Raw genomic sequence first — 16,096 nt, 5'->3', positions numbered from 1 at the left:
TGTAGAGCCTAAGATGGATCCAGGATCTAGAGTCTAGAAGGTGTGTAGAGCCTAAGATGGATCCCAGGATCTAGAGTCTAGAAGGGGTGTGGACCCTGACATGGATCCCAGGATCCAGAGTCTAGAAAGGATGTGGACCCTGACATGGATCCCAGGATCTAGAGTCTAGAAGGGGTGTAGACCCTAGGATGGATCCAGGATCTAGAGTCTAGAAGGGGTGTGGACCCTGACATGGATCCCAGGATCTAGAGTCTAGAAGGGGTGTAGACCCTAGGATGGATCCAGGATCTAGAGTCTAGAAGGGGTGTGGACCCTGACATGGATCCCAGGATCGTCCTCCCGAGAGGCGTTAGTGCCATGGCCCACGGCACGATGTCCCCATGACTCCACGGAAGGTGGGCCAGGGAGGTGCACCGCTCGGAGTTTTTTCTGCTCTGAGCTGGTGCTAGGCTTCTCTGCAGTGTCCTCTGGGGACTGAAGTTCAGGAACGGCAGGTGGCTGACCGGTGACCACAAGGCTTCAGGGAGGTACCTGGTCCTCCTGGGTTCCAGGTGGCAGATGCCTGAGTCCACTAAAAGTCTTCTGGACATGCCTTGTGATGGTGACGCCGGAACCTCTGACCACTGTCACCTTGCAGGTCCTAAGGTGTAACTAACCCACAAGCCCCCCTGCTGTGCCTTCTGCCACCCAGGAAAGACAGCCCGAGCCAGGCCTCCCAGAACCGCCCTGCGGATGCCACACAGGCTACAGTCTCTGAGGGATCACCAGGTGTGCGGGTTGATGTGTGTGCAGACATAGAAATACACACTCACATTATATCTCTAGACCCTCCAGTCTGCTTCCCAGCATTCAGATACACTTCAACTGTGTGCACACAGACACTCGTGTATACACAATACACACATATCCTTACACACCCACATTCACACATAAACAGTATGTGTATGTGTGCTGAGATTTATGTTTGTTTACATATTTTGATTTATTACTAGTCATATAAAATGTCTGTTATGCTCACAGTAGTACCCAAATACATCAGTGGACCGAATTCCCTGATATATGGATTTTAATAAAGGGCAAAGACAGATATTTCAAAACAGTGGGCACGTGATCCCTGAAGGGTGGGCAACCAGTCACAGAGAAAAACATCATAGATATCTGCTCTCCACAGCCACAGTTAATACCAGATGATTAAAGAGCTAATCAAAGCATCAAAGAGCAGAATGTCGTAAAGCCTTGAATGGAGATGTCCTTCTGGAATCCCTAAACCATAAAGGAAAAGATTGGACATTTTTTATCACATGAAACTTTAAAACTTCAATAGAATGAAATCCATGGTTACTGAAATTAAAAGACAAGTGTCAGTCTAGGAGAAAACCCTTGCAATTTATATAACAGACAACATATAAAGACCCATAAAGTGTAACAAAGCAATAAGGTAAGATGGACATAAATTTTAAATGGACACAGGACACATGTAGGCAACTCACAGAAAGAAAGTATAAAGAGGTTTGCTTAACTGCACAGTAATCAGTGAGAAGCAAACAGCACTGAGACATCAGGTTTTGTCTGCCAGCCCAGGAGAAATCGCTGGTGGTGTCCCTGGGGGTTAGAGGGATTCGTCCCCTGTGAGTGGAGTGTAAATGGCCATGGGACTTCTGAGGGAAACTGGCTGTGTCTGAGCCGTGAACTTGTTGGCATTTTATGTCAGTGACAGGAGTTTTAGGAGTCAGGTCCAATGTCATCATGGAGTGTTTATAATAGGGTGTTTATAAAAAATATCCACTGGTCAGAAAGATGGTTGAATAAACTCCAGGTATCTACTCTGAAACACCATGCAGAACCTGGAGCACGTAAAACAGATAAGTGGATTGGCCTGGGACCAGGCCAACAGGGGCTGCTGTTGTTCAGTCACTAAGTTGTGTCTAGCTCTTTGCGACCCCATGGACTGTAGCACATCAGTCTTCTCTGTCCTTCACCATCTCCTGGAGTTTGCTCAAATTCACATCCATTGAGTTGGTAATGCTGTCTAACTATCTCATCCTCTGCCGCCCCCATCTCCGTCTGCCTTCAGTGAGTCAGCGTTTCCCATCTGGTGGCCAAAGTATTGGAGCTCCAGCATCAGTCCTTCCAATGAATATTCAGGGTTGATTTCCTTTAAGATTGACTGGTTTGACCTTGCCATCCAAGGGACTCTCAAGAGTCTTCTCCAGAACCACAATTAGAAAGCATTCAGTGCTCAGCTTTCTTTATGGTCCAACTCTGTACTTGACTCTTGGAAAAAACCATAGCTTTGACTATACGAACCTTTGTTGTCAAAGTGATGTCTCTGCTTTCTAATATGCTGTCTAGGTTTATCATAGCTTTCCTTCCAAGGAGCAAGCATCTCCTAATTTCAACACATAACATTATGTAAAAATCCTAATTATAGAATAATACAGAATGATTCCATTTATGTAAAAACAAGCCAGTGAGCACATATTGTAATTCTGGTGTTTTACCTACACATGTACAAAGATAAGCACACAGCAGAAATATTGATGCGACACATGGCAGAGTTGCTGCTGGCACTCATGCAAAGATGAAGGGCAGAGGGCCCATGAGTTCCCATAATGTCTGCATTTTTCCCATAAAAATGCATTCATTTAATGTAACCCAAACAATTAAAGAAGCCACCAATAAGATCAATGTAACTTAAGTGAATATTTTTAATATGCTAAAAATGATAAAAAGATATTTTGAACATAACACTAAAGAAAGAAATTATGACTACACAAAAATATAAAATTTCAGTGGCAAAATAATTAAAAAAAAAAAACCAAAAACCCAACCAGAAGCACATCTAAAAGTCAAAAATCAAACAAGGAAAGGACTGGCGACATGCGTGCCAGATGGTGGGCCTCCTTGGTGGCTCAGCAGTAAAGACTCTGCCTGCAATGCAGGAGATGTTGGTTCAGTCCCTGCGTCAGGAAGATCCCCTGAGAAGGGAATGGCAATCCAGTCCAGGGTTCTTCCCTGGAGAACCCCATGGACAGAGAAGCCTGGTGGGCTACAGTCCATGGGTCACAAAAGAGTCAGACACGCACAGCTAGACAACAGCAGAAGCATGTTGGATGGTAGTCAGCCTCACATATAAAGAGCTCCTGCAAGTCAGTAAGCTGCCTTTTCTGTTCACTGTAGTGTGGGAGAAAGCTGCCTTTTCTGTTCACTGTAGTGTGGGAGAAATCTGAAGTCAAGGAAGGCTTTGTTCCCTGTGGATTCCTTCTTTTGTAGATTTCTTCATCTCTGAATTTTTAAAATGTCACCAGTTTGTAGCTAAGTGATCATTTTTCTTTTATTCTATGATACTCAGAAAACTCTGCAAATTCTGGTTTTCTTTACCTTTGGAATACCTTTGGATGGCCTTGGATGGCCATGGTTACTGGGGGTGCTCTACTAAATCAGACCACATCAATAAGGTGGCACAGAGAGACTCAAGGCTGCTGGCGTTCACCCAGGGATGAACCAGCGAGGGCAAGGGCTGAGTCTCGAAAGCAGCTCCACCCCCAACGCTGTCCTCACGGGCTCGTTCTGGTGTCGGGGAGGGACTCACTCTGCCTGCATCTGCAGTGCCCCCTGTGATGGTGGCCTGGCGTTTGGGCAGACCCTGCTCTTGCCAGGAGACACCAGACCTCCTGCCAGTTTGGCGGTAGCTGCGTGACCAGCGCTTACACTCTGAAGGCCTGTGGGGTCCTGACAGAGAGGTGCCGGGTGTCTGACCAGAATCACGTCTGATAGCAGAGATCACTGCCTCGCCAATGCCACGCCCTCCCTGCCCACACTGCTTCGAGAACTAGACCTCAAATTCCTGAGGGCCCCTCCTGCATCCCCCCACCATCCCACCAAAATTATAGTACACTGTTATCTGCAGGGGGCTTGCTGCGTGCCTTGCAGCAGGTGAAGAGGCCTTCTCTGTGTACTGCATCCACCCACAGGGTGGGGGGGACTCAGAGGGACCTCCTGGGAAGGGCTCGAACCGAGAGTTCACCTGCCAGCCAAACACAGCATGCCCCGCTCCTCTGAAATGCTTGACTAGACGTGTCCAGAACGGGATTCTCAACAGCACTGCCCACCCGGCCTGGCCATGCAGCCTGGCTAGTCCCACCATTGCCTGTCTCCCTGTCGTATCACAAGCTCTAGAGCTCAGAGGTGCGGTTCATTTGCTGATATGCTCAGGCCTCCACGCAGTGTCTGGTGCACAGCTGTGGGTGCTCAGAGTGGCTCTGGAGGAGTGATCTGTGTAATCCGGGTCTTTCCACCGCAGGAAGCATGTGACAAAGCTGGGATGGCACAGTGGGTGGTGACACGTGGATGGTCATTTCTTCAAATACTTTATTGTGGAGGTTTTCAAATTCAGTGAGAAATTGAAAGCATTTGACAAGCAACCCTAAACTCATCACCTAGGCTACTGAGGTTTGCTGTACTTACATTATCACATGTTAACACATCTGTCCATCCGCCTATCCATTTGCCCATCCATCTTTTATTTTCTGCATTTCCCAGGTGGTGGAGAATCCACCTGCCAATCAGGAGCCACAGGAGACTCGGGTTTGATCCCTGGGTCCAGAAGATCCCCGGGAGGAGGAAATATCAACCCACTTCAGTATTCTTGCCTGGGGTGATCCCATGGACAGAAGAGCCTGGTGGGCTACAGTCCATGGTGTTGCAAAGTGTCGGACATGACTGAAAATGCATTCATAGCAATGCATTCACCCCTTTCCTCAAATATTTTTACCTGATTATCATGAAGTAGAGTTCAAGAATTGATTATGGATTTTTTTGCAAGTTCTGGAGACAGTGAGATGAATAAATCTCTTTTGTTTCTTAGTCATTCTGGCTAAATGCTTGTCAAGTTCATTTATCTTTTCAGAGATCAGCTTTTGTTTTGATCCTTATCGCTGTGCTGTTCCCCATTTCTCTTCTCTCTGCTCCAGTCTGTTTCCTTCCTTCTGTGAGCTCCAGGTTGCATTTACTCTTCTCTTTTCTTGCCCCTTAAGATGTAACTTTCTGTTACTGATTGGAGATCTTTCTTCTTTTTTAATGTGGTGTTTGTAGCTATACATTTGCCTCTGAGTACTGCCTTACCTGCATCCCATAAGGTATCACTTGATGAGTCTCAACAAATACTTGTACCTGTATAACCCAAACACCTATTTAATGATGCAGTGTGACCATCCCCTAGAAGGTTCTCTCCAGCCCTTTCCTCTTTGTCAAACTTCACTGTACCCCAGGAATCAACCACGCCTCTGATTCCTCCATTGTTGATCAGTTTTACCTGTTCCAGAGCTTCAGCAGGATCACACGGTGTGTGTTTTTCACACAAGGCTCCTTTCACTGTGCTCAATGTTTAAGAGATTTTCTCATGATTTTGAGTGTATGGGTAGTCTGTTCTTTTTCACTGCTGAATAGTATTCCATTTAGAACTATGGACAGAGGTTCATAACATTGTACAGGAAACAGTGGCCAAAACCATCCCAAAGAAAGAGAAATGCAAGAAGGCAGAGTGGTTGTCTGAGAAAGCCTTACAAATAGCTGAGAAAAGAACAGAAGTGAAAGACAAAGGAGGAAGGGAATGATACACCCAACTGAATGGAGAGTTCCAGAGGCTAGCGAGGAGAGCTGAGAAGGCCTTCTTCAATGATCAGTGCAAAGGAATAAAGGAAAGCAACAGAATGGGAAAGACTAGAGATCGCTTCAAGAAAACTGAAGATCTCAAGGGAACATTTCACTCAAGAATGGGCACAATAAAGGACCAAAAGGGGAAGGACCTAACAGAAGCAGAAGATACTAAGAAGGGGTGGCAAGAATACACAGAACTGTACGAAAAAGACCTTCACGACCCAAATAACCACAATGGTGTGATCACTCACCTAGACTGAGCGGAATCATCCTGGAATGCAAAGCCAAGTGGGCCTTAGGAAGCATCACTACAAACATAGCTAGTGGAGGTGATGGAATTCCAGCTGAGCTATTTAAAATCCTAAAAGATAATGTTGTTAAAGTGCTGCACTCGATATGTCAGCAAATCTGGGAAACTCAGCAGTGTCCACAGGATGGAAAAGGTCAGTTTTCATTCCAATGTCAAAGAAAGGCAATGCCAAAGAATGCTCAAACTACTGTACAATTCATACGCTAGCAAGGTAATGCTCAAAAGCCTTCAAGCTAGGCTTCAACAGTATGTAAACTGAGAACTTCCAGATGTACAAGCTGGGTTTAGAAAAGGCTGAAGAACCAGAGATCAAATTGCCAACATTCACTGGACCTTGGATTGACCCAGCTAAAGCATTTAACTGTGTAGATCACAACAAACTAGAAAATTTTTAAAGAGATGGTAATACTAGACCAGTTTACCTGTCTCCTGAGAAACATGGAGGTCAGGAAGCAACAGTTAGAACTGGACACGGAACAACTGACTAGTTTGAGATTAGGAAAAAAGAACGACAAGGCTGTATACTGTACCCTGCTTATTTAGAGTATTTGCAGAATGTATCATGTGAAATGCTGGGCTGGATGAAGCACAAGCTGGAATCAAGATTGCTGGGAGAAACATCAATAACCTTAGTTATGCAGATGATACCACGCTAATGGCAGAAAGCGAAGAGGAACAAAAGAGCCTTTTGATGAAAGTGAGAGTGAAAAAGCTGGATTGCAACTCAACATTCAGAAAACTAAGATTGTGGCATCCAGTCCCATCACTTCATGGCCTATAGAAGGGGAAAAAGTGGAAGCAGTGAAAGATTTTTCTTGACCTCCAAAATCTCTGCAAATGGTGACTGTAGCCATGAAATTAAAAAAACACTTACTCTTTGGAAGGAAAGCTATGACCAACCTAGACAACATATTAAAAAACAGAGACATCATTTTGCCAACAAAGGTCTGTATAGTCAAAGCTATGGTTTTTCCAGTAGTCATGTAAAGACTTGGACCATAAAGAAAGCTGAGCACTGAACTGATGCTTTTGAGCTGTGGTGCTAGAGGACTCTTGAGAGTCCCTTGGACTGCAAGGAGATCCAACCAGTCCATCCTAAAGGAGATCAGTCCTGAGTGTTCATTGAAAAGACCGATGCTAAAGCTAAAGCTCCAATACTTTGGCCACCTGACGCGAAGCGCTGACTTACTGGAAAAGACCCTGATGCTGGGAAAGATTGAGGAGAAGGCAATGGCACCCCACTCCAGTACTCTTGCCTGGAAAATCCCATGGACAGAGGAAGCTGGTAGGCTGCAGTCCATGGGGTCGCTAAGAGTCAGACACGACTGAGCGACTTCACTTTCACTTTTCACTTTCATGCATTGGAGAAGGAAATGGCAACCCAGTCCAGTGTTCTTGCCTAGAGAATCCCAGGGACAGGGGAGCCTGGCGGGCTGCCGTCTATGGGGTCGCACAGAGTTGGACACGACTGAAGCGACTTAGCAGCAGCAGGAAAGATTGAAGGCAGGGGGGAGAAGGGGACGACAGAGGATAAGATGGTTAGACGGTATCACCGACTTACAAACGTGAATTTGAGCAAACTTTGGGAGATAGCAAAGGACAGGAAAGCCTGGCATGCTGCAGTCCATGGGGTCACAAAGAGTCAGCAATGAGTTAGAGGCTGAACAACAGCAATTTCATTGAACGGATGGACCATCGAACATTATCCATCCTCGATCTGTTAGTGGATACTTGGATCGAGTCCAGTGTTTGGTTCTTCTGCATACAGCTCCTAGAACATTCTTGTCCAGGTCTTCTGGTGGAAATCCTGAGCTGCAAGGTAAGTGAACACTCAGTTTCATTAGACAGTCCTTGTTTATAGCAGATGCTGTCTTGATGGTCTCTCCTAAATTGTGCCATGGAGATCATTTCATCTCTTTGTTCTTTGGCTCACTCTCCCTTAGACCCCAAGGATTCAGCTGGAAGCTGTCGTGAAATCTATCATAAAATCCACTTGTTCTGCAAACATTGATAAATGTTTTCCCCCATGGCTGGCACGGTTCTGGGGCTGTGGACACAATTGCCAAGACTCACTCTGGGTGTCCTGCTGGCTGGGGGTTCACGGTGCAGGGCTGTGGGCCCTGACGTCTCCTGAAACGTGGCGGCTGGAAGCAATGGTGCCTCCAGCAGTTTTCTGACTCCCTAGAGGCGGTGGCTTCACCTCGCAAGGACATGTGGCTCTTTGTCTGGGGAAAACACTGTAATGGGCCTTTTGCTTATATGAAGGGAAAGCAAATATTATGCTCTGTGGCAGAAACGCTCTCGTCAGCGAGGAGCTAAATTGCTCTGCATAATGAGGTAAACGGCTGTCTCCCTGGGCAGAATTGCATCTTTGTTGATTATGTTTTCTTTAGGAAATTTCTCCTAAATATGGATTTAATCTACAGTGTTCCTGAAGATGGCTGTTTGTTCTTAGAAGAGGTGAGCCTGTGACTGTGTGTGAGTGTGGATGTGGGTAAAGTGTGCGTGCATGTATGATTGTGTGTGAAGAGTGTGCTGTGTGTGTGTGACTGTGTGTAAAGTGTGTGTGTGTGACAAGTGTGCTGTGCATGTGTGACTGTGTGTAAAGATTGTGCTGTGTATGTGACTGTCTGTAAAGTGTGTGCAAGTGTGTGACTGTGTGTAAAGAGTGTGTTATGCATGTATGACTGTGTGTAAAATGTGTGCACGTGTGTGACTGTGTGTAAAGAGTGTGCACATGTGTGCCTGTGTGTACAGTGTGTGCGTGTTTGAGTGAGGGCGTGTGCCTGACCCCCGTTCCAGAGAGGCCGCGGGGATGAGGCCGTGCCGACACGCACAGCAGGCACGGGTGCTGGGCTCACCTCTGGAAAGAGGCCGGGCCAGCACTGCCAGGGGCTCCCAGCGGGGTCCTGCTCGGCCAGCACCTGTGACCCCTGACCCCGTGGCAGCCCCATGGGCCGCTGCTTCCCAGTCCTGGGGGCGCTGAGTGTAAAGTCAGGACCTAGGAGTAGGGGGTCTGCTCCTGAAAGGACTGGTCATTTTCCCCAAGTGCCAGCCTTGGAAAAGGGTGGACCCAGGACAGAAGGAGAGGGCTCTGGTTAGAGGGGGGCTGCAGGCCGGGGGTGGAAGCCCAGCAGGGGAGCACTCACAGGCGGGCCTGGCAGAGCCGGCGCCACGAGACCCAGAGGGACCCGGGGGCCAGGACCGCAGCCTGGAGCCTGCAGCAGGTGGGGCGCCAACCTGCAGACAGAGGTGGGGCCTGTGAGCACCCCTGGAGCTCCTGGAGCCTGGAGGGGCAGGGCCCATGCAGTTGGGGATGCACACTGGCCCAGAGCCACCCAGGGGCCTGGCACCACAGACAGCTGGGAAAGAGGGGCAGAGGGGCCGGCTGGGCTCAGGGACATGGGTGGGCTTGTTGCCACCCTGCTTCACACGCGTGGGGTGAGCGGGGGCAAGGGCGACAGGGCAGCCTGAACAGGGCATCCTTAACAAGCCCACCATGGGCGAGTGGGAGGGGCTGAGCCCTGCTCTGGGGGCAGCGGCTCCTCAAGGTCCCCCAGCCCCAGAGGGGCGCCCTGCAGAGAAGAATGGCCCCTCCCCCTGTCTGAGGGCTGAGGGGCCTCTCTGATCACACAGGGCTCACTCCTGGTGAGGAAAGGACCGCTGAGCTGAAGGCACGCATCTGGCTGGGGGCCTGGCTGGGTGGGAATACAGTGAGCCCCTCTTGTGACTCAATAGCCACAGGAGTGTGAGGGGCAAGCTGACCACCAGCGACCTCTAAGAGGGACCATGACGGGTAGGGGAGCTTGAGCCCGAGGAAGTGTCCTCCTGGGGGCCAGGGAGGGCAGGGACATGGGACAAGAGGAGGGAGACAGAGACGAGGGAGAGAGAAGGAGACACGAAACAGACACAGAGACAGACAGAGATGGGGAGATAGAGACAGGGAGGTGCAGAGATGGAGAGATAGAGGCAGGGAGGTGCAGAAATGGGGAGATAGAGGCAGGGAGGTGCAGAGACGGGGAGATAGAGGCAGGGAGGTGCAGAGACAGGGAGATAGAGGCAGGGAAGTGCAGAGATGGGGAGATAGAGGCAGGGAGGTGCAGAGATGGGGAGATAGAGGCAGGGAGGCACAGAGACGGGGAGATAGAGGCAGGGAGGTGCAGAGACAGGGAGATAGAGGCAGGGAAGTGCAGAGATGGGGAGATAGAGGCAGGGAGGTGCAGAGATGGGGAGATAGAGGCAGGGAGGCACAGAGACGGGGAGATAGAGGCAGGGAGGCGCAGAGACAGGGAGATAGAGGCAGGGAAGTGCAGAGATGGGGAGATAGAGGCAGGGAGGTGCAGAGATGGGGAGATAGAGGCAGGGAAGTGCAGAGATGGGGAGATAGAGGCAGGGAAGTGCAGAGATGGGGAGATAGAGGCAGGGAAGTGCAGAGATGGGGAGATAGAGGCAGGGAGGTGCAGAGATGGGGAGATAGAGGCAGGGAGGTGCAGAGATGGGGAGATAGAGGCAGGGAGGTGCAGAGACAGGGAGATAGAGACAGGGAGGTGCAGAGACAGAGACGGGTCCCTGGGGCAGGCGTGTTGGTGCATGGGGACACATGGGGGCAGGTTTGCCCACGGTGTAGGAAGTGGATAGATGCCCCCCAGGGCTGGACGAGGGCTGGGCTGAGGTCGGGGGAAGATGGCCCTGGTCAAGCCCCCACTAGCAGCAGCCACCCCAGGGTCTCCAGGACGCCCACCGTCCCGCTGCCTGCAGGCACAGCCCGCAGCTGGGCTGGCATCCTGGGCGTCTCACTGACACTGCCTCCCTGAAGGTATGTTTTATTCATTTCATGAGGAGGGATGGCTTGGGGCCTCTCCCTGGAGCTGTGCCCGCCTGCTGGGGAGGGGACCCTTCACCAGCTGCACCCCCATGGCTGCAAGCATCCATCACGCGTCCATGCTCCCTCCCAGCCGCATAACCAACCAGCCTCTCCGACGCCCAGACAGAGAGGACCCACGTGAGCACCAGGCACCCGGGGGGCACAGGGCAAGCCGTGATCAGAACGAGGGGGCCCCACGGACACCCCAGCCACCCTGAAGCACACACAGGCCCCTGCAGGTTCAGAGTGGCCTCGGAGCAGCCACCAAACTGCCCCGCGCTGAAGGTCTGGCTCCCGAGTGTAAATGAGGGGTGCCTGGTGCCAGGTGTGACTAGGTCTGAGCAGGACCCCACACACACCCCATGGCCTGGGAGACAGGCAGGTAGCCCCCAACTCCTCCCTCCCCCTTCTCCCTCCCAGCTCCCTCCCCGTCCTTCCTGGCTCCACCGGCAGGTGCCCCGGGCGCTCCCGTGGGAAGGCTCGCAGCCAGGCAGCGGTGAGTGACCGTGTGATTTCGTGAGCATCACGTCATGGTGTCGTGACCATGACGCGACCAGGTGGCGTGCTGCGTGGACAGATAAATGGTGTGGGGGCCCAGAGGTGGGAGGGGACGGTCAGCAGGGCAGCCATTGAAACGGCCCCATGGAGAGGGCACTCTGGCCAGGGGACTGGCAGGGTGGGCGATACACAGAATTGGGGGCAGGGGCAGCTTCTCGGCCGAGAACAACACGGGAGGGGTCAGGCAGCCCAGGCACAGAGTGGGCACTGCAGGGGGACAGCAAGGAAGAAGGGCCAGGGGTCTTCACCCACAGTCCAGAGAGAGTGAGCCCCAGGCAGAAGAAGATGCAGCAGATGGACAGAAAAGGGCTGGGGGGTCATGACAACATCTAACAAAAGCATCGCTCCCAGGGCTCTCCAGATATTATCTCCTGGGAAGGGCTATTATCCCATTTCACAGATAAAGAAACTGAGGCACAGAGAGGCCAGGAAGATGGTCCAAGGTCATACAACTACCAGAAAGCAAGCAAAACTGGGCCAAGACTAACTATCAGTAATCACGGTGGGACAGTGGGCTCTTTTCGATGGTGCTGACCCGGGCCTGTCCTGTTTGGACACTCTGACACTCTTGGGGGGCTGACTGGGCACACACGGCCACCCCCTTTTGATGCCCCGGAGACCGAGAAGCAGGGACACCCAGGCCATGCTCAGGGTCAAAGCAGGTGCAGCTAGGGTGGCTGGGTCTGGTTGAAGGGTCCCGGTAAGGGCTAACTGGCCACCTTCCCCATCGCCATGGGTCCTGGGAGAAGCCCACCCTCGCCCGAGCTGATGGCAGGGCGCTGACACTTGGGAAGGACCCCTGGCTGAGGGTTGTACTCTTCGGAGCACATCCAGGGGAACTGTGAACGTCAGGGATCAAGGTGGGCAAAAACCTGGGGTTGCACGGGGACGCCGGCCCTGACTGCTGGCCAAGCAGAGTTGCGTGGATGGTCGGGAGCTTCTCGCTGGCTTCTGTGCTGGGAGAGCTGGAAACCACCAGCTCTCGGTGATCAAACTCGGGAGTGATGGAAATTCGCGTGGCTTCTTGACCCAGAGCAAAGAGGCCAAGAGGAGGTGACGCAGAGGAGGATGTTTTTCAAAAGCAGGGCGCGGGATGGCTGCCCCGTGTGTACAGCGAGGCAGCGTCCCTGGGCTGCAGCCCAGGAAGCAGTCTCTCCCCAGCATAGAGCTTTCCAGAAGAAGCCTGGCTGCGCGCCCTGCGACAAGGCCCCCTGCACCGAGGTGGGCGGGGCCTCCGGGAAGGCGCTCGCTCAGTGGCTGTGACGCGGGCGCTGCCCGTAATTCGCACCTGTTTCCCCGGCCCTGGCTCCCGGGTTCTCTCCGCACCAGCTCTCTCCTGTATGCTTACCAGCAGCACCAGGAACTGTGCTGGGGGGTGGGGGGGGGGGGGGGGGGGGGGGGGGCCTGCCCTCGTACTCACCTGCCGGGGATGCGGAGTGGGGGCTGTATTCGCCTTGCTCGCCCCCAGCGGCCCCCACAACCCCGACAAGCCGGCCCTGGGGGCTTGCACCCAGGGACGCTTTAACCCTTCCGTTCCCAGGGGCCAGGTCCCAGCGGGCGCGTGACCTCAATGCCTGTCCCTGGAGGCTGCGGACTCGCTGGTGGGTGTGGCCAAGGCCCCCTAGGGGGCGGCCCAGTCCCCTCTCACAGGTGGGAGGTCGGGGGAGGCTTTCCCTCCCCGAGCTGCAGCTGCCGTTCTGTGGACGCTGGAAGCCAGGGGATGCTCTCTCGGCTCAGCAGCACCCCTGAGAGTCAGCTGCACCCAGGCCCTTCCCTGGGTTCCCAGCATGCCCCTACCCAAGGGCTCCATCCTGCAGGTGCAGAGTCTGGGCCCTCCCAGCGCTGGCCCCCGCAGAGCGTGAGCAGCTCGAGTTTTGACTGTCCAGCATCAGCTGGTCTTTCCCCACTCGCACCGAGCACAGGAGGCGGGGCGGCCCGGGTGGGTCACAGTGGCGGCCCCAGGCCCCTCTGCTTCCCTCCTGCATTAGGGCTGGAGCCCTGTGCCGAGCACCACCCCTCAACTTGACTTACATTAGCCAAACCCCGGAGACTGATGTACAACATCCCAAGGCTGTGGGACCTACGTGGGGGCAGAATTATCAAAGGCCCCAGGTGAGAGTCACCCCTCAGTGGAGTCCTCCTGTCCCTGGGATGGGGTCAGGTGCCCCACTGGGACCTCCCTTAGCTCAGAGAGCATACCAGGCCGCACGGCTGTCTTCCCTTCTAGGGTCCACCTAGCCAACGGCCATCTGGGCTGGGAGTGGCACTGATTCCTATCTGCATGGCCCAGCCCACAGCTGGATCCATGTCCCTGGAGGACGCGCTCCCCTGCTGAGGAGAAATGCTGTGATTGCTCCTACCAGACCCCTCCCCAGCGAGCGACTCCTCAGATGAGTCCCCGCTGAGCACTGCTGCTCTGAGACTGACCGTCTCCAGGTACAGCATCCGCCTGGCCAGGCCGTGAGGCTGGGCTCTGTTGCGCTGTATCACCTACAGGCTCGGACTCACCCAGCTCAAGTCCTGGGCCAGCCCTGCCTCTGGGTGCAGGGGACCCAGGAAGCAGAGGAGATGGATGGGTGGGTCCCTGTGGTGGGCGGAGAGCAGGGTGGCCTGTTCCCTGGGTCTAAGAGGCCCCCTGTAGGCTATCTGACCTTGTGGGCCAAGGTCAGACTCACCTTGCAGTCCCATGTGAAGAGGACTTACCAGAGTGAGCTGGGGGAGGACCCAGCTATTGGGAAGCTAACAGAAGAGTCACACTGTAGGGACCCAGACAGGTGACCCCCTCCCCCCGGGGACCCAGACAGGTGACTCCCCCCCAGGACCCAGACAGGTCACTGATCCTGCCCAGGGTCCAGGCAGGTGAGCCCCCCTGGGACCCAGGCAGGTGAGCCCCCGTGGGACCCAGGCAGGTGATCCGGGGGCTCCTGCCGGCTACATGACTCAGGGTGAGCCCCTGGGGGCTCCTCTGAGGCACCTGCAGGCAGTCCCCATGGCTGGACTGCCCACGGACATGGAGGAGCTCTGGGCGCCGGACGCCCCTGGCAGTGGGGAGACGAGCGCAGCGCCCACACGCTTGGCAGGAGGCGCGCAGAGGCACGGAGCCAGGCGTTCCCAGAAACCGTTGAGAAACAGTGCCCGTTCCCACATTCCACAAGCCAGGCCAAGCTGACACTCAAAGTCGGGCCTCCATGGCGCCAGCACCTGACAAGTGCCGTGCGTGGGTGGGCGGGAGGGCGGGAGGCACCAAGAGCCTCACCTCACAATGCCTCCTTTGCGCCGAGTCCCTGCGGGCACACACCTGCGGTGCCCACCTGGGACTTCCCCACAGCCCGGCCATGGGCGCGGGTCCCTGGCTCCGGGCAGCCCGTCCCCGTCTGCCAGGAGGGGCTGGCACGGCTTGGGGAGCCAGGTCGGGCAGGACTGGGTGGAGGATGTGCGTCAGGATGCGTCCCTATTCTTTGGAAATTAATTTAAAAATAAACAATCCGGGTGGTGGTGTGGGTCGTCTTCTGAGGTTCTGCGGCGGGAGTTTATTTATGATTTAATCATGGGGCGGGGCGGGGCGGGGGCTGCCGTGAGGCTGGGCAGGACTGTCATGGGTGGGGCTAGGGGTGCCTCTGCGTCAGCCTGCTCTGGACCGCCCTCTGCCCCCTGGCAGAGCGCAGAACCTTCAGCAATTCCTTCAGCAGCCCACACCCCAGGCGGCAGGGGACCCAGGGCCTCTCCTGGGCTGGGGGGCGGCCCTGGGCAGCCCTTCTCCGTGCTGGGACGGGGTGGATTCGTGTAGATTCAGAGCTGGTCGCTAGCACTCTGGGTGGGGGTCGCCCCGTGGGGAGCAGTTGGCTGGAAGGCAGTTCCTTTCTCAAGGTGTCACGTGTCAAGAACCGAAATGAACTTCTTTTTCCTGGAATCTCTCCCTGAGTGTTCTGCTCTTTCCTCCTCTCCAGGTAGAGCAGAGAAGCCCCAGAAATGCCATGGCCACGTGAGCAGAGGACACTTAAATCTTCCTGGAGCTCCTGCTCCCCCAAGGGGTGGTCATTACAAAGCCCTCCCCAGCTGGGCCAGGCCGGAAGCTGTGTGCCCGCCCCGGGGGGCTCTGAGCTCCCACTCCTGGAATCCAGAGCGCCTCCCTGATTGGGGCAGCAGCCGGCCCACTCAGACCCTGGCAGCACTGGTGTGGGGTCACTGGCCCACCCGTGGCCTCCCCGTCCCCCGACTGAGACCCCCACCCTGAACGGCCAGGCGTGGCCTCTCCCGGGGAGGGTGTGTGCCCTGCACTTCCTCGAGGGTCAGTTCTGGATCAGGACTGAGACCAGGGCCCGAGTCCAATCTGAATGGAAACCCTGGACGGGTGGGCACCTTTCCCACTCCAGAGGCACCAGCACCCGCCTGGCCTGCTGCAGGGCCGGCTGGGTTTTGCAGCTGGAATCCAGCTCTGGAGATGCTTGAGAGTCCTAACGGGATGGAAAGGCGCTGCTGCGTGGCTGGGCAGCAGAGCATCACCACCAGGAGGGGCTGGGGGGCAGGCTAGGGGCTCCTTACTCACCTCTGCAGACCTGCCTGCCAGACCCCCTGGGGGACCCTCTCCGCAGCTCCCGGGCTGGGGGCCGGAGCGTCTCCACTTGTCTTCCTGTGGGTGCGCCACTTCGAGGCCGGCCTCTGCTCAGTGCCCCCATGGCCTGGCTGCCCTGTGTCCTCAGAGGCCC

Source organism: Bubalus bubalis, chromosome 6 (assembly GCF_019923935.1).
Source record: "Bubalus bubalis isolate 160015118507 breed Murrah chromosome 6, NDDB_SH_1, whole genome shotgun sequence".
NCBI classification, from domain to species: Eukaryota; Metazoa; Chordata; class Mammalia; order Artiodactyla; family Bovidae; genus Bubalus; species Bubalus bubalis.
Note: the sequence above shows the minus strand (reverse complement) of the source record.